We start from the raw sequence: 20,646 nt of genomic DNA on the forward strand, positions 1-20,646 counted from the left end.
TGTGTGAAGAAAGTTTTGAGTGAAGGCCTGGGGATCGACTTGGAGGGGGAATTCGAAATTGAGAGGGCTCATCGTATATTGGCCCCCCATGCCGAGTGAGGATCAACCGCCGAGACCGGTGCTGATCAGGTTTCTGAGACAATCAGCGCGGGAGAAAGTATTGTGAGCCGCACGAGAGCGCCGTGGAATTTAATGGAAAGATGCTAAACTATCCGTATTTCCCGACATGACGAGGGAACTGGCTGAAAAAAGAAAGATGTTTCTGCCTGCCAAGAAAGCGCTCCAACAGCTAAATGTGAGGTACACGCTTGCTTTTCCCGCTATCCTGAGATTCACCTGGAAAGGTAGAAACCGTAGTTTTACCAGCACCAAGGAAGCGGAGCGTTTCATCAGCACTTTGCGCAACAATGAGACAGAAACAGGTATGCCCTTTTAAGACAGTAATGCTTACGGATGGTGAGGAACATAAAGTCAACTATGAGTAGGAATTAATCGCGAGTGGGTTCTGAGCTTTAGATGATGTGCTGCCCGAGCAGCGTGCAGCTGGACAGCGACAACCAGCTGCATGAGGAGTGACCCGCGGACCAGAAGGAGTTATTTTCTGTTGTTGCATGTTATATTTGCAACTGTTTTTGCTTTTCTGTTTTTTTGTTTTGGTTTGGAGACCGGAGATCGGTTAGTGGATATTTGGCGTCTAGTGAACCCGCACAAGAGGGAATATACCTTTTACTCACATTGTCATAAATCCCACTCCAGAATTGATATGTTTCTGATCTCGAATACCTTGACAAAGCATGTTACACATTGCAAAATAAATGCTATCGCTTTATCAGATCATGCCGCTGTGAAGTTAGGCATTGATATTAACTGTGATAAAGAGAGAAAAGGCAGATGGAGATTAAACACTTCACTTCTATCACATGAGGCCTTTAGTTTATCGTTAAAAGAAGATTCAGTCTTTTTTTGAAATCAATACCGGTAGTACTGATAGAAGATCAACTGAATGGGAAGCATCTAAAGCATATGTAAGAGGAAAGATAATAGGCTATGCATCTAAACGGAAAAGGGAGGACCTGGACAGAATACAGGAATTAGATAACAAAATTAAGAATTATGAAAAAGAATTATCCAAACACTTTTCAAATCAATTGTATCAAGATATTTGTAAATTTAAATTTGAACTTCAGGAAATGTATAATAAAAATTAGAATATGCCTTATTTAGACTGGGAGCTACTTTCTATGAAGATGGGGAGAAAACTGGTAAACTGCTAGCCAGACAGTTGAAGCAAAAGAATACATGCAATTTAATAGCCGCTATTAAGAAAGGAAATTCAATAGTTACCTCAACAAAGGAAATAAATGATGTATTGCAGCAGTTCTATAAGGAACTGTACACAGCTGATATTAATCCTAAACAAGAAGAATTGCTAAGTTTTTTCTCCAATCTCAAACTACCTAAACTGTCCTCAGAGGAGGTGAGTTTGCTAGAAGGTCCAATAACAGAACTTGAAGTCAGAAAAGCTGTATCTATTATGCGGAATGGAAAATCAGCAGGATTAGATGGGCTCCCTGTTGAATATTATAAACAATATATAGACTTACTTGCACCCATCCTAACAGAAGTATATAATGAAGCATATACAAGGGGATCTCTTCCCCCTTCTTTTAACAATGCTCTAATATCTGTGATTCCTAAGAAAGATAGAGATTCCACCGAACCTTCAATTTACCGACCAATTAGCCTGATTAATGTAGATTGTAAGATTTTAAGTAAAATCCTGGTATTACGGTTAGAGAAGGTGCTATCTAATATTATAAACCCTGATCAAGTTGGATTTATGTTGACTAGGTCATCAACAGACCACATGAGACGGTTACTACACCTAATTTGGCTGAACAGTGAGGATCCTGAACCGACTGTTGCCCTTTCACTCGATGCAGAAAAGGCCTTCGATCGAGTTCATTGGGAATTTTTATTTACAACGTTGTCGAATTTTGGGTTTGGGCCATGTTTCATAAAGTGGATCCAAACATTGTATAAAACACCTAAGGCATGCGTGATTACCAACGATAAAGTCTCCTCACTTTTTGATCTTACCAGGGGGACACGACAGGGATGTCCGCTGTCGCCATTATTGTTCAACATCGCATTGGAACCATTGGCCATTGCTATTAGGGCTAATATAAACATTCGAGGCATAAAGGAAGGTGACAAAGAACATAAATTGTTTTTGTATGCTGATGACATTTTGGCCTTAGTAAAAGATCCTGATAAGTCTTTACCTCATTTAATGGAGACGGTTCAATCCTATTCTAAAATGTCTGGATATAAGATTAACTGGACAAAGTCTGAAGCTATGCCTATATCCGGAATATGTAATGCAAATGTGCTAACTAAATTTGGCTTCAAATGGATCCCAAGAGGGATAAAATATTTGGGTATCAAGATAAGCAGGGATTTAGAAGAGATTCCTATGGTAAATTTTGCACCACTTTTACAAAACATAAGAAATAATCTGGACAAATGGGGGAAAATCCAGTTAACTTTATGGGGGAAAGTGAATATAATCAAAATGGTGGTCTCCCCCCAGCTTAACTACGTGCTTATGATGCTACCACTTACAACACCACAGTCGATTTTTAATCAATATGATATAATGGTTAAACATTTCCTATGGAATGGGAAAAGGCCCAGGATAAAGCTTAACATATTATGTGCTTCTCGGGATAAGGGAGGGTTGGGACTACCAGACCATCGGCTATATCAGGTATCTTATGAAATGGCCAAATTGGCCAAGCATTGGAACAATAATACTCAATTAGATTGGGTTACTATTGAGAAAACTCTGTCTTGGCCATACAGCCCTATTGAGCGTCTATCTCAGTGTTCAGACACAACCACTAATCCTATTATGAGGCATTCCAGAGAGGTATGGGCGAAGATTCACAAGATGCATAAAATATCACAATGTAAACAACCATACTCTTCCTTGTGGCATAATTCTGTTATTTGTATCAGGAAATCACCTTTGTACTGGAAGAAATGGCACATGAATGGCTTATGCACTATAGCAGATTTATTCGAACAGGGTGTGTTTATGTCCTATAATAACCTGGTACGGAAGTATGATCTGAAGGGAAAAGAACATTTCTGGAAATACCTACAAATTAGAAACTGTGTTTCTACAAAAATCCAGTACACGGACGGAAACCATATCTTGGACTTCCTAACACTGCCTCATTCCCAACAAAAAGCCTCTGTATTCTACAGGACAACCAACCATGTGCTCAGCAATGTCTGGACAAATTTGAAAGACAATATGGGAAAAGGACATTGGGACTGTTATTGGGGACGAAGATTGGAAAAATATTTTGTCAAATGCAGGTAAATACGTAAGAGAAGCCAGAGGGCAATTTACACAGTACAAAATTATACACAGGTTCTATCTGACACCTCTTAGACTAAATAGAATGGGTCTGACAAATAATGCTTGTTGGAAGTGTCAAAAAGACAAAGGTACTTTTATCCACTGTATCTGGGACTGTCCAATTATTCAGCCTTTATGGCAACAAACTCTAAATTTTTTGAGTAAATGGCTTGGAACATCAATACCATTATCACCAAAACTATGTCTACTGGGAGACGGGGAGCAGATACCAAATATTTCAAATAGAGAGTTCGCAGTAATTATGGTGGGGGTCTCTGTGACGGCTAGAGTCATTTTGAAATACTGGAAAACTCCCAAAACCCCAGAATTAAAAGAATGGGTCAATATAATGACAAAGACAGCCTCGTATGAACGTTTGCTTTGCAAACTACATAATAAGAACAGAGCATGTGTACCAGTGGGTAGCCCTATCTGGGAAGACTTTTGGTCCTATGTGACGCTATCTACCCATGTGACACAATAACTTTGACTTCTTATCATTTTGCACTACTCAAATGCCCCTTTTTTTTTCTTCTTTTTTTTTTTCTCATTTTGTATCTGCTTATTTTTGTTGATTGCAACCACTGTTTATATATCTTGGCCTTATGTGTACACACATCTGTAATCTGTGTTTTGTATGAATTTGTCATGTACCGAATGAAAATAATAAAAACTTGAATTATAAAAAAAAAAAAAAAAAAAAAAGATAGAGGTGTGTGTGTGTGTGTCGTGGCATGTTCCATCTAGTCTGTCTTGAATGGAGTTTTCTGACCACAAACTCAGAAACATATTGTGGCATACAGAAGGTAAATTAATGCATGTGTATTATTACTACTGTACCATTTGATGAAGTTTGTAAACATTGTGATGCTAATTGCAATTAGCATGCAAAATTAGAATAGCTCAGTGTGGTAGCAGATGTTAGGGTATATTGGTTGTGTGTTTACTGTTGTTAGCTAAGACCTGAAGCTAAAACTAAGTCAGTTAAAGGCTACAGTACATGAGCTTTTGGTTGATTAAAGTGAGCGCCACATTAGACCCACAATCCAATCAAATCTACTCAGTCTTCCCCCACCATCCCTCATTGGTTATCCATCTTTCCCACCATTTCAGGCTTCAGGTAACATCCCATGGTGTTATAATTTGTCAAGCTGGGGAACCAGGAAAGCAGGAGTAGGACTGCAGATGCACAGGCAGAGTTGGTGCAGCTTTAATAATTTAATTATGAACAAAAGGCTTACACAGATATCTGGCAGGCAGTGGTCAAAACCAGTGGAGCAGTCCAACAAAGGCAAACAAGTCCAAAGGAGCAAACAATAATTAGAGTCCAAAACCCAGGCGAGGGCCAAGAAAAACAGAAAACATATCCAGGAAACAAAGGCCAGGACGCTTGACGTAAAACAAAGAAACAAGTCAAGCACACAGACTATATACACAGGTGAGGGCAGGATAACTAGACACAGGTGCAACTAATCAGGGCAAGGCAGATAATCAAAAGTGGAGGGAAAACCCATACAAAGACAGGAAATAAAGCTTAACAAGACACATGAGGCAGAACACTTTCAAAATAAAAAAGGAAATGCCTACCAAATTCTCAAACCATGACACATGGACTGATAAGCACAAACTAATATTGCATGTGTTTTTCTAATTTGCACTAGCAGGTGAAGCTGCCATTTGTTTTCGGTCATTAGCTCCCAAGCCACAACTCAGGCCTACATTGTTTTTTTAACTGTAACCAGCAGCTCTATAGCTCTCTCTATCAGTCGGTCGGTATGTTAGTCCACAAAAAATTCCCCAACCTTTGGCGGACACAGTTTTCGTCCTAAGGCTGAAATTTGGCATGGAGGTCAAGTGTGTGCAAGTGTGTGTTTGTGTTTATGCCAATTGGCTAAAAGGAAGCATTATAGAAATATATATCTGTATATATAGTATATAAAGTAGTTAAAAATAGCTTTTCTTTAACCAGCCACAACATAAAATGCTGCATACACAGTTATGCATCTGAAATAATATAATGTCACACTGAGAGAGGTCATTCTTCTGCCAGTTGAGTACTTTTACTTTAGATAATTTTACTTTAGTATATTTTGCTTCTAATACTTATGTACTTTAACCTAAGTAAGATTTTGAACACAAGACTTTAACTTGTAGGGGAGTAATTTTACCTACAGGTATTGTTACTTTTACTGTATTTAATGAGAGGCCAAAATATGTTTTAACATTTGCCAACTTCATTCATTTAGATGGTGGTCAGCTACAGCTCACCCCATCTTTATTGTTAGTGTTAGACATTTATTTCTGTTGATATATTATTTTACTATTCTCATAGTTGTACATTATGTTGAAGGGGTTGAATTATGTGTATTTCTTTTTAAATAAACTCCCAGGATCAATAGTGTTTATTGAAGGCTAGGCAAATTTCACTCTGTTCAGCAATCAAACAGTCACAGACTCACAGTTAAGCAATAACAACAATAATTGTTCTGTTAAGAATTTATTGTGGTCTCATCTTTCCACCAAATTAATAGAAAAGTATCAACAGTAGTATCGATAAAGACTCGGATCATTTAGCTGTCTTGAAAATGGTATCAGTATCAATAAAAATGAAGGATCCCCATCCCTATTTTCTACAGCAGCCCAGAATGGACAAACCAAACACTGGCTCTAGATACAGCCTTTCACGAGTTTTGCAGCCACCTTAGTTTGTCCTACATGCTTGGAAGGGGAGGGTAAGGCCAGCGGTATTCAAATTGTAGCAAACTGCAATTTCACCACTAGATGCCACTAAATCCTCCACACTGCTCCTTTAATATTTTGGTGGGAGGGGCTTAGCGGAGTGATACAAGCAGCAGAGAGAGACGCGCATTTCTTCATTCCGCTGCTGGCTGTCGAGGTGGCGTCCAGCAAACGATGTGGGCTTTGTAGATAATTGGCGGACTTTCTGGGGAAGACATGGTCTGATTAGGAGAGACAGCATTCATCCCACTTTGGATGGAGCAGATCTCATATCTAAAAATCTGGCCGAGTTTATTAGTGGACCTAAACCATGACAACTCAGAGTTGAGACCACGAGGCAGAGTTGCAGTCCTACACGCTTATTTGCACTTCCAGAGCAGCTACCCACCCAAAACTCCTTAATGACGGTGCCTGCCCCCCAACCACTTAAATTAATAAAACCAAAACCAATTTGGGTTTAGGAGGTAGACACCATCTCTACATTTAAGAGTAGGCTTAAGACCTTCCTCTTTGATAAAGATTATAGTTAGGGCTGGCTTGGGTGAGTCCTGAACCATCCCTTAGTTATGCTGCTATAGGCCTAGACTGCCGGGAGACTTCCCATGATGCACCTCTTTCCTCTCTCCTCTCCCTCTCCATCTGTATGCATCTTTATCCCATTACTGCATGTTACTAACTCAACATCTTCTCTCTTGTTCTGTGCTTTCTTGTTTCTCTCCTCTCTCCTTCTGTCGCTTTCAGCAGGTATTTCTGCCTCCGGAGCTGCAGAGTCTGGATCTGTGGTTGTGGGCCGCCTGCTGCCCCCGTGTTCCTGCTCGACAACTGCTACTACAGTTGTTGTTATTGGCTCTGTTACTAATACTGTCATTATTATTCCTATAGCTGTCATTCCTATTATTATTATTAATTTATTAATATTAACACTACAATTACATTACTACTATTTAAATTCTAGGTGGTATTTGCATTGTGCCTCCCTCTCCCCTTGGCGCTAAAATAAAATTGAATTCAATTCAATTCAATGTTCAAAGTGCCTACTGCAGCTTTAATGCACTCTGAGTAATTTACTTGAAAGGCTTAAATGTTCACAACAACTCAAGAGTCTCTAATGTTGAAATGATATTTCTGATGAGGTAGTATAGCTCATATTTGAAAACAACAAGCAGTATTCAAATGGGTATATGATCTGTGAAATGTTTATTTTAGCTCTGAGCTGATGTTAACTCTCTGTTCCCCTCCATCACGCTGACTTGTGACTGTGCTGCCTCCCCTCTCATGAAACACTTAGATAAAGAGCTGTTGTATGAGTGTGTCAAGAAAGCATGTTTAAAAATTTAAATTCAAATTTTCTTGTGAATGGCCTTAACCTGCTTGATGCATTCTTTTTATTTCTAGAATCTGTGTGGCGAAATGCAACTACTGCAATTCATCTGATGGAGATGGAGGAAGAAGAGAGCGCGCCTCGAGACAAGCAAATTCTAAATAAGGTGTGTCTAATACTGTGGTCAGTATTATCATTCATGTCTTCGCTCTTATGAGATTTCATCTATCTATCTATCTATCTATCTATCTATCTATCTATCTATCTATCTATCTATCTATCTATCTATCTATCTATCTATCTATCTATCTATCTGTCTGTCTGTCTATCTGACTGTCTGACTGTCTGACTGTCTAACTAACTGTGTGTCTTTGTCTGCCCCCCCTATCTGTCCATCTTTTAGGGTACATCCAAGGTTCACACAGGCTTGCTTGAGGAGGGTGCCACAAGATTTACTCATGTCCACTTTCTGAAAATAGTGCCCAGCTTAATAATGATGTTAGTTCATGCACACTATGTATATTACATGAGTTACTTGTTAGTTTGTTAAAATAAATTCTTATAACAGATATTCATGCTATCATTTTTAACTGAAAATGTACCACATGAATGGATGTTATGGGGGTAGACATGAGGTAATGCAGGGGTGCGGAGATAGATTTAGGATCTTTCAATGAGGGAGAAGGAGGTCATTTTAATAATTTTAACAAGGTAATTGAACTTTTTTGGTCGAAAAATTATTACAAATTATTCAAAGCAGAGTTATATATCTTAAAACATGTCTGGAGGGGAATAACACATACATTGTGCCCTTGAAAATAATTTTGGTAGTTTTGTAGTAATTAAAAAATAGTTTTTCTTGTTCAATAAAAATTTGAATTTGTGTTCACTCTACATATCCAAAGCAAATCATTACAAGAAGACTTTCAGTGTTATGTTGAACACAAAATAAAATTCTGTGTTACATTAAAGACAGAATGAGTAGGATACAAAAATAATACAAAAATAATCCCTCTCAATCAACACTTATGACTCACTAGAAGTGTGTGTCTGTGTCTGCAGAGACACTGCCCTCTGCCTGTATTTTCTTAGTTTCTTATTAGTTTGCTCGGGACGTTTCTGGGTGTCAACATTTAGGCAGTGGTGTAGCCCCCAGCCAATAATAGCGCGCAGGGTGTGAGGTCGGGACTATGAAAACATAGCGTCATTGCTGTCTCTGTCTCTCCTCTGCTCTGTCTGTGTGCGGGGCTGTGTGTCTGTTTGACGGAGGGCGGGGCTGAGCTGCACTGATACGCAGAGCAGAAAGGTCACAGAGCAGATAGGATGAAGTTTTTCTGCATTCACACAAAATCTGGCAATTGTTGAGGTGTGCAGAGGTGTCAGCTTGTTTATTTGTGTTTTAGAACATAGAAGCCATGAAACAATCAGTTACATACATAGTTAATTCACTCTCTAGCTCTCTCTCTCTTGCTCTTTGAGGCAGGGAGGAGTTGCCAATTTTGAATCGTGTGAAACACAACATGCGCTCTCACGATACTCTCTCTAACTCCACACCAGGGCTACTAGCTCGTTCATCTTGTTAGCCAGCGATGTCACATTTCACATTGTGATGGAAGGCAGATGCAGCTTGTATCTCACTTTCTTTGCTTGGTGTTTCTTCCCTTGCTCAGCTCCACCCATGATTCCACCCCCTGAATGCCAGATTGCCTAAATATGCCCAAGCCTTATTTGTTTTTCTCCTGGATTTTTTGGCAGTTTCCAAACAGCTTCAGGTTCATTACCACCAACCTCTGGACTGGAGTAGGGCTGACCCTGAGTTGCATGTAGCCCGGGAAAACCAAGACAGGCCACACCCATTGATGGTACTCTCTGCAGGAGTGCAGGGCGGGAGCCACAGTGGAATTATATTATCTCTATGTGTTATCCAGAGAATAGTGAAAAAAATTAAACAGTGAGTGAAGTGAACAGGCAGGCGGTTGTTGGGGATATAAATGAAAGACAGCACAGATGGCACTGGGCTCCATCTTTTTTTCCCCTTTATTTTGCACCATATAAACAAATCTTCCATGTGACTTTGAATGTTGTAGTTTCCTTAAGAAAATAATCATGTAACACAGCTGGTTTTGTTAGTGTCAATGTCATGGCATTATGCTGTAACTTTTATCAAGAGGAAATAATTGGAAACAAAAATTTGAGACTGTTCTGCATATGCACAGTTTTGCATTTCAGTACACATAAAGTTTGATTACTTAAGTCAAACAAAACCAAATGTGTCTCAATAAATCAAATAGATTTGTCTCCTTGGTGCATTATTTCTGATAGAATATAGTAGATGTGAATTAAATGCCATTTTTCATTTCCCTTTTTCTTTGTTTGCATAAATACCCTCAACCATGTAATTCTTCCCCAAAGCAACATATAATGCCAAACTTCTGCACTGAAAACGCACAGAAACACACAGACACACACACACACACACACACACAAACACCCTCTATGTTCTGCCGTCTCCAGCTGGTGATACATGCTTCATAATGACACTTTGTTGGATCCTGACTAATTATTCTGCTTCTGTTGCATTTTTGACAGAGCTGCTTAAGGCAAAGTTGCTGCCCCCCCATGGTCGAGACACATAATTTCCGACAGAACTCTGGGAGCTGTATTATTCAAACAAACTTGCTGTTGTTTTAGTCCAGCTAGTACCCCTTATCCCATAGTATCACCTTTAAGCACTCAGTATATACAAAAACACTAATGAGAAAGACTTGATAATTAAGTATTCCATTGTTGTATTGATACACAGCAGAGCTCCATTGGTAAAAGGGAGCTTGTTTTTTAATATCCTGTAGTCTTCATACAGACTTGTTTCTTGCAGGCAGTTCTTCCACATGGTCTGCTCTCTCACAGTAATCTCCAGATCATAGATGTAGGTTGACTGCCAACAAACCATTTGGTCTTTGTGTGGGCTGCAGAGTTAGTGTGTGTGCCCATTTGGAAATGTGTGGCAAACACACGTACACATGCTTCCTTCACAAATGTGTACATATTTACAATTGCACATATATTCTCAACGAGATGCAACCTCAATCCCAATTAAACTGTAATATTTCCATATTTGTATCACTTTTACATTAAAAAGGGCAACATATTTTATAACACAGTGAGGATTACTGGGCCTGTAAAAAAGCTTTTGGCCTGACAAGTGATGTCAGACAAATTACAGGATGTTCGAGGTTAAATGATTTTTGGTGTGGCTTCCAAACTCAGTGCCATGTCTCAGCACAGTGGCAAGGAAAGAAGAAGAAGAGGAGCGGCCCCACCTACACACAGATCTGTTTGTATTACTTATGACAGTAATACCTAACACGGCAGCGGCGGATGGCCGCCCACCATTGAGTCTGGTTCTGTCCAAGGTTTCTGCCTCTTAAAGGAAGTTTTTTCTTGCCACTGTCGCCAAATGCTTGCTTATGGTGGGATTTGTTGGGTCTGTGTAATTAATATTATAAAGAGTATGGCCTAGACCTGCTCTATAGGAAAAGTGCAATGAGATCAGAAATCAGAATCAGAAATACTTTATTGATCCCCGAAGGGAAACTTTTTGTTACAGCAGCTCGCCTTTAAGTCAGTGCACAGAGGAAAAAGTACTAGCAAAAAATAAAATACAATACACTATAAAACAGGTCAGAAAATAAATGAAGTACCAGGTGGGTATAAGTATAAAACAAAATAAGTGTGAAGTACCAAGTGGGTTTACCGGTTGATGATGATAAAACGGTATAATAATACAATGTAATAATATTAGTAATAAGTAGTAGTGCATGTACTGTCAAGTTAAGTGTAGCCTATTAAGATTATTATGAAATGGTGGATATTGCACAGCAGTAATGGAAGTATGAATAATATCAATATCAATAAATTGGAAAAACTAAATATTGCACAGGAGTATTACATAGGAGATAACTTCTGTTATGAACTGGTGCTATATAAATAAAACTGAATTGAATTGAATTAATACACTCATCAACATTGGAAAAGGACATGCAGTGCTTGGATTAAGTCCAGTGGACCTTGAGATGATAACTGCTCATGGCATCTCCTATCCAGACAACCAGACAAGCGTCACCGCAAGCGGTGTGATCAATACAGGAAGAGAGGAAAAAGATCTGGCAACTGTGGCTTAGTGGTAGTGGTAGTGGTCGTCCACTAATCGGAACGTTGGCGGTTCAATCCCGGCTTCCCTCAGTCCACATGTCGAAGTGTCCTTGGGCAAGACACTGAATCCCAAATTGCTCCCGAGGGCTGTGCCTTCAGTGTGTGTGTGTGTGTGTGTGAGTGTGTGTGAATGAATTTCCTTGTACTGATGAGCAGTTCTGCCATCACACCACTTCACTCACTGTTTGTCTCATTGCTGTATGAATGTGAATGGGGTGAATGCGATATATAGTGTGTGAAGCGCGTTGAGTGGTCAGAAAACTAGAAAGGCCCTATGCAAGTACAGTCCATTTACCATTTACCAGATCCAGGTTAAGAGCTAAACTAACCCAGGTTGGACCTAAGGCCAACTACCCAGTCTATTCCTGGATAATCTTCGGTCGCAGGGAAATAAAATGGATGAGACTAACTCAACTCTCTCAATGAAGCTACTCTGGTAAGACAAGAGGAGGCGGTCTCTGTGTTTACATCAATGATGCTTGGTGCTCAAACTAGTTAAAGTGGATGGACATTGGACATGGACTTACACCAAGCTGATAAAAAGGGTCAAACCATCAGTAAAAACTGTTAAAGTGTGGACAGATGAAGCTACAGCAGTTCTACAGGACAGTTTTGAGTGCACAGACTGGCACATGTTCAGAGATGCCACCACGCAGCAGAACCACATCGACCTTGAGGAATATGCATCATCAGTGACATCATACATTAGTACATGTGTTGATGAGGTGGTGATCACAAAGACACTGAAAGCATTCCCCAACCAGAAAGCCTGGATGAATGGAGAGGTGAGAGCTCTACTCAGAGCCAAAAAAGCTGCTTTTCAGTCAGGAGACAAGGAAGCTTACAACACCACCAGAGCAACTGAAAGCTGGCATCAAGGAGGCAAAGCAGAGACATCAGGAGAGACTGGAGAGAGACCTCAACACCAAAGATATGTGGCAGGCGATCAAAAAGATCACAGGCTACAAAAGCAGGAGCGCCCCCAACATGTTTGAGGCCACGTTACCAGATGAGCTAAACACATTTTATGCCCGTTTTGATCTCCCCAACAATGAGTCAGCTGTAAAGTCTACTCCGCCTCCAGAGGACCAGCCACTGTCAGTATCCACAGCGGATGTGAGAAGAATCCTGCTGAGAGTGAATATGAGTGAATTTGCTAGGCATGATAACATCCTTGGCCGTGTACTAAGAACATGTGCCAGTCAGCTAGTTGATGTTATTACTGACATTTTTAACATATCACTGTCACAGGAGATTGTTCCCACCTGCTTCAAGACAGCCACCATCGTCCCTGTTCCAAAAAGTCTACAGTGTCTAGTCTTAATGACTACTGCCCTGTGGCTCCCACCCCCATTCTGATGAAGTGATGAAACTGGTTCTCCAGCACATAAAGAACAACGTCCCAGCCAGCCTGGACCCTCATCAGTTTGCATACAGAAGCAACAGATCCACAGAGGATGCCATCTCCACTGCCCTCCACTCAGTCTTCACACAACTTGAGAACAACACCTACATGTTTGTTGATTTCAGCTCAGCATTCAACACAATCTCAAAACTTAGCACTCTGGGCTTGAGTACCACACTCTGCAACTGGATATTGTACTTCATCACAAACAGACCCCAGACAGTTTGGACTGGCGGTCACACCTCCTCCACTCTAGTGCTCAACACCGGAGCCTCCCAGGGCTGTGTGCTCAGCCCCCTCCTACTACTCTGTTGTGAAGTTTGCGGATGACACCACCATCATCGACCAGATTGCAAACAACAATTAGACTTCATATTGGGAGGAAATCAATGATCTTGCAGAGTGGTGCACAGAACAACATACTGCTGCATGCAAAACCAAGGAGCAGATCGTTGACTTAAGGAAAAAGGAGGCAAAGACACAGGTGGAGCAGGTGAGTAGTTTTAGGTTCCTGGGAATCAGCATCACCGAGAACCTGTCACGGTCCTCTCACATCTCCACCCTGGTCAAGAAAACTCAGAAACGGCTGTATTTCTTAAGGAAACGTAAGAAGGCAAAATTCCTGTGCCAACTTCTTGTTAACTTTTACAGAGGAGCAATAGAAAGCATCCTGACTGGAAACATCACAAACTGGCATGGGATGTGCAGCGGGTAATTAAAGCTGCTCAGAAGATGATATCGGTGAGGTGTCTGCACAGAGCCCAGAGGATACTAGAGGACAGTACCCACACCAGCCACAGCCTGTTCAACCTGCTGCCGTCTGGAAAGAGATACAGAAGTATCCGTACCACCAGACTACCGAGCAGCTTCTTCCCTCAGGCTGTGAGACTACTAAATTCGCCACCAAGGGCCACCCACCAAGGCAGTTCATGCTTGAAAACCCTCCAATGTGGCTGAATTACAACAATTCTGCAAAGATGCGTGGGCCAAAATTCCTCCACAGCGCTGTAAAAGACTCATTGCAAGTTATCGCAAACGCTTGATTGCAGTTGTTGAAAAATGTTGCATTACTTTTCGTAAGATATCTACAAACCGTTGTATGAGGATACGTTGACTGTGTCAAAGTCACATGCTTTGTTGACATCCTTCTCCTAAGAGGCTGTATAATAACTTCACTCTACTTCCTCCTTTGTTCCTGACAAAAATTGTAACTCACATAGAAGTCTGTGTCAGGTACACACAAACATAGGTCACATATTAAACATTTAAACAAATGGTAAATGACTGGTTTGTCTTGGGAGGGTAGATAGTCTTTTTTGGGGCTGAGAGCCACAGGCAGGGTAGGGAAGTCAGAAAGCATTGGGAGACAGACTAACACAGTTGGTTTTGCTCTTTTCATGAGATGTGCTGAAAATAAGCAAAATATATAATTGTCACGGATACGCCAGGCTCCACACTCACCCAGCCACAGCGCACTCCCTCACCAGAGTTCTAATCACACACCTGTTCCCAATCTCACACCTCACATCACCACCAGTATAAAGACACCCCACTCACCTCAGTCAGTTGTGCGGTCTCGTTTATACAAGGATGTAAATCCTATCAGAACGAGACTACGCGTTGGACTCCAGCCTGTACCCGTGTGTGTTTCCTCTCCCATGTTCCTGCCTCCTGTCCAGTGTTCTCTTTGCTCCAGTGTGTGTGATTCCTGCTCCCGACCTCCGGCCACAGTCTAACGATGGACGGTATCTGTACTCCAGCGCCCCACACCACTTCACTCACTGTTTGTCTCATTGCTGTGTCATGAATAAAACCCTTTTTGTCTCCACCTCGGTGTCTCCTGCCCTTCTCTCGGTAACAAAAATATTGTCAGTCTTATTTTTTAATCACTGTGATTCATCATTATGAATTTGCGCCTTTGCTGTTTTTAATGTGGCAAAGACATTCATTTTTCCTTTGTGCTTTGTGCAGTTTTTCATTAGTAGCCACGAATAAGTAATGTCCTCTACACTTGATTCATTCGCATATTCCCAGTATTGTAGAAAAAGACACAACGCAGAATTCTTTGACTTTAGACTTAAATACCTATTTTTATGTTAAATGGGGAGGAAGAAACAAATGGTATTTTTAGGGACTTTGATGGGGTCGTTAGCAGTTAGTGGATGTCACTATTAGCTGGTAATATAAATGGCCTCATTGTATGACATGCCATTCCAAATAGCCTTTAATGTGGCCCTGATTAGCCTGAGTCAAGAACAGACAAACTTCATGTAATTTGTCCAGATAGGATCAGTTCATACATATTTAATATGTATGAACTGATATTTATTATTCATAGCTAATGGGCTTCCAGATAGATGAGCTCAATTGTTCCATACCACAAGGCACGAGTGCACTTGTTGGAGTGCAGGCCTTTGGATGGGCACTGAAACATGTGATAAGACTTTTTGCTGTCATTTGTTGAGGTAAAAAGTTAGAAGTTTCTCGGCGTCAGGGTCAGGACCCCAGTTGGATGATATGCAGACAGCTGTGTGAAGTCCCCTCCTGTTTGAAACACTCAGCACTCATTCACCCAGTCCCCAAGAGATCCTCTATCACAGGAATCAGTGACTACAGGCCTATCACCCTGATGTCTGTGGTCATGAAATCCTTTGAGAGACTGGTGTTGGCCCCCCTGAAGGACAACACAGGCCATCACAGTGCAGACAACACAGTGATCATTGGCTTTATCCAGGACGGTGACGAGTCTGCATTCAGATAGGAGGTTGAACAGCTGGCCCTCTGGTGTGGTCAGAACAACCTGGAGCTGAACACACTCAAAACTGTGGAGATGACAGTGGACTTCAGGAGGAGACCCACAACACTGCCCACCATCACCATATCCAACAACACAGTGTCTTCTGTAGAAGCCTTCGGGTTTCTGTGATCCACAATCTCCCAGGACCTAAAGTGGGCATCCAACATCCACTCTATTATCAAAAAGGCCCAGCAGAGGATGGACTTCCTGCACCAACTCAGGAGGTTCAACCTGCCTCAAGAGCTGCTCATCCAGTTCTACTCTGCAATAATCCAGTCTGTTCTCTGCACATCCATCTCTGCCTGGTTTGGATCGGCCACCAAACAGGACAGTCAGGACTGCAGAAAAGATCATCGGTTCCGACCTGCCCTCCATTCAGGACTTATACATCTCTTGAGGCAGGAAACATCGCTGCAGACCTATCACACCCTGGACACAACCTGTTCCACCTTCTCCCCTCTGCTACAGAGCACTGTACGCCAAAACAGCCAGACACAACAACAGTTTCCTTCCACAGGCCATCATGCTGATGAACAGTTAACATCAGTCATACACCCTATAACACCAAAACATCCACTTACCTACAAATTATCAATTATATACAAATAAAATACACACTGTTTTTAAGTGGCAAATATAAATCCTGCACACTGTATGTACTGTATATAGACATGTATACATGCATATACTGTACATTACCACCTACGTTTATATAAAGTAATCTAGTACCCATTCAGTATTTATTCCTTTGCACTATTTGTATTTGTTTATAATCTACAAAACACTTGACATGTATATAGACATTGTATGTTGTTGGTCATTGTGGCTTTTTATATATATTTATATATAAATCTATTTTTTCACCTACTTGTATATACATAATAGTTCTATGTTTAGCTTATCTTACCCTACCTATCTTTGTTCAGCTTTGTTGTCCCGATTTTTAGCTGTACAGTATGTCTATTGCTATCTGCCTGTACATTGTTCTGTGTGTAAGTGCACTGACAGCAACTTAAAACTGGTGTCAGATTCCTTGTACGTGTTCACCAATAGAGCTTATTCTGATTCTGAGACAGAATGATGGGAAATCTGTCAGACTCGTTGTGATATACTGTATGTTTAAGCAACATTCACTGTGGCTGAGTGTTAAAGCCAATACTGACGGTCCCTAAGCAGATCTTCATGCTGTCAGTGGACAAAAGTGTTCCATGGCTGATGGTTGGTTTGGAGTATCAGGGCCCTAAGGGGGCGGAGAACATGTACAAACCTACCAATTTCAAATATTGCACATAGTGGCGAATGTCTAAGATCACCACTATTGAGTAATGGTTAAGTGTATTGTCTGTACATGCCATGCCTCCTTCTAGCAACTAGAGTGCAGATAGGCTGATTGAATGTCAAGTCAATAAATTAATGTATGAATTTGTGAGTGATTTACTTGCATGATATATTTCAGTTCTTATAAAGGCATGAAATAGGAAATACTCTTCTTCTTTATTTTTCTAAACACACACAGCATAGTCATAAACACACACTAGTCATTTCCCAGTGCTTTTTGCTAAACCTTTACAGGACAGCCGACAACCCGGCCAAAACAAAATGTGGGACGGTGCCAAAAACAGAAATAGGGGGAGTTCTTCAGGGGCCAGGGGAGAGCAGGATGAATGCCAAAGTGACTCCAGTATAAAATGCAAATGACTTGTTGGCTGTTACCATGGCGCGATTTCAGTTTTTGGAGCATCACCTGCACCCACCTCTCTCGAGGGCCAATGTTCTAAGGGGCTTAGCATCTTAAACTCTCTAATTAAAACTAGAATCCCTCCACCCAGCTCTAGAGCACCCTCCTCATCCAAAGCCAGATTATTGAGAATTTAATGGAGGAAATTCTGTGTCCCACACCATCTGCGACCCGGGAATTGTGGCAGGATTTTGAAAATGGTGACAGAGGGAGAGAACACAGAGTGTGTTTTTATATATATGCATGTGTCTATCTGTGCACTCCACAGATAGCTATAACCACACAAAGACACACAAAGAAGTCTTTTTGTAGTTATATCAAAACCTGTTTTGTATACTGTCTTGTCATTCAATTAAATTGGTAAAAAGTGAATGGACTTTTTTTCAGTTCAGTTTTTTTCAAAAGTGGGTTAAACTATAAAGAAAACTCCTGAGTATGCATTTTTTTATTTTCCTCTTTCTCTTGCACTTTGGAATGGAATGGAATTCCCTCTGCTGCTAATTCCCACTGTTGACCTAGGTTATAGACAGTTAAATACTTTTTTCCATACACATGGAGTTATCAGCTTTTTTCCACCTAGAGCGTCTACAGGAGGGGATAAAATACAGTTCAGGAAGTCCATTACGTTCTATGTTGTGCAAGGACACATTCAGTTGTTGCAATTTCCTCCAAGAAGACACGTGAAGCGGGATAAGTTTTATACGCCGCTTAAAGGTTTAAGAGTTAAAAGTGATATTGCATTGCCTGTTTTGAAGATTTCTGTTTGTTCAGTGAGGTATGTTTATTTACGTGTTTTATGTTTCGTCATGCATATTTACAATTAAGTTTCTACAGTTTGTGTGTGATACGAATGCGTGCTTATTCTGTACATTGTCATGTATTTGAACAGTTGGACGGTGGATTTGATGACTGATGTTGACTGAAGTATAATTAAGACGATTAAATCTATTAGTAACAGAAGAACCACGGAGTTGTGTATTTCCTGGCAGGAGTGACATAGGGAGATTTTTGTTGAAATGCTGCCTTATTTATCTTTTTTTCTGTCATTGATTCTGTCATCCTGCATGTGACCTAAATATAGGCTATCTCACACAATTCACAAACATTCTGCCTTTTAATGACAAAGCGTCCTTTATCAAGATACAGCATTTGGTCAATATCTGCATGATTTTAAATAGCAGCTTTGTTTCTAAGAATTATCTATGAAACAAGACCCAGCTGTAGAGAAAGCGACTGAGTCTGTAACACACCCTGCCCACAAGTCAGAGCTAATTACAGGGAGATTGTCATTTACAGGCTATTCATTCATTAAAATGCTCCTGGAAGTATTCAGATGCCTGCTGCTTTGTTAACCCAATGGAGCCTAGGCTTGTTAGCAACCATTAACAACACCCAGCTTCATATATTACAAGTCAGATTCTAGGGTGCTACCTGATAATTGAGAAGAGAAGAGAAAACCTACAGCTGCAAGGCTACATTTCCTCAACCTGCCCCCTTTAATTCTGCTTCAGTTCATACCTTTAACATTTCCAGAAATCCTTTTGTAAATCTCTAAAAGCATACTGGGAAAAGGCAAGGATGTGTCCTTGGCTGGAAGATTTTTAATGTCAAACTTCTGCAGGAAGTGTTTCACTGACAGTCGCTTAAACACAATTTTTTTCACAAAGTGTGAATTAACAGTACCGAGCATATGAAAGGACAGTGGAGAAGTTAACCATTGATTTTGAGTGGATTTACACAAGTTAATTGTTAAGAAAACGGTTTTACAGTGCTGTGGCTCTGGAGGAGTTCTGTCAAGTTTGAGAAAATAACGATGTTGTCAAAGTGATGTCATCAGGGTTATCTCAATATAGAGACTACAGATCTGTAACCTGCGTTACAAATTGCAGGAGTTTGAAAGATGTGGTTAAGGGTCAAATGAAAAATGCTCTGCTGCACAGATTTTGTTCCTTTAATCTGATATCCTATTGATGCAAATAGAAATCAAGCACAGGTGGCACAGAGCAGATTTTATTTCAGAGAATGTTAATACCATTTGACTATTCAGAAGCTGACACCTTGCAGCTAATGTTGGCATAAGTGAGATATTAAAGGTGTGAAGAGTGAAATGCTAGCAGTCGCCCTGTCACAGTGAGAATATGGGTGAGAATAGTGTGAAAATGCATGATGGCTTGACACACCTTCTCACCACTTAATCAACCATTGTCAGATACAGTCTGATACTTCATAATTATGGTTTTAAAATAGAAGGGAAGGAAATTAAAAGTTAAAAGTGAGCATTCTCTATGTAATTACTGTATGAAGAAATATGGTCCAGATGGTAGAAAAGGTTTCAGTCGTAGTCATCTGGAGACTGTTTTCAGAATCAAGACGTTTCGGCTCCCATCCGGAAGTCATTCACAATTGAGAATGACTTCCGGATGGGAGCTGAAACGTCTTGATTCTGAAAACAGTGTCCAGATGACTACGACTAAAACCTTTTCTACGATAGAACACTCCTGGACGAATGAGGGACTACACCGTCTATGGTCCAGATGAGCTAAAATCCCAGGCTGGTAAAGCAAAAGGTTGCTAATGGTAGGCTACTTAATATTTACCCAACAGATTTTAATTTTATTGGTATGAGTGTTCTAACTGTATTTATTTCAAAATGTAGCTACAATTTAACCATGATTGCTAGGACCAAAGTGTCATTTTTTAGGAATTTAATAATAACAGAATTGGTGCCAATGCAGTATTAAGATAAACCAGTGCGTTTTGAAAGAGTTTTATGAGTAAAAAGTTGAATTTTATCAAACCATAAAGAAGCGAGTAATCCTTCAGTTTATCTGACAACAAAGAAAAATCGTAAAACCCAGAGTTTCACTGGACTGTGAAAATGTGTGCTGTTCATGTATTTACCATAACCATGTTTGATTTTGGCCTAAAGGCTGGACATTTACAAAAGTGAATGAAACATGTGGAATTGTGTTTATGCTATTACAAATGGCTGCCAGGTACAACA

The sequence above is a fragment of the Siniperca chuatsi genome, linkage group LG19, assembly GCF_020085105.1.
Source record: "Siniperca chuatsi isolate FFG_IHB_CAS linkage group LG19, ASM2008510v1, whole genome shotgun sequence".
Classification (NCBI taxonomy): Eukaryota; Metazoa; Chordata; class Actinopteri; order Centrarchiformes; family Sinipercidae; genus Siniperca; species Siniperca chuatsi.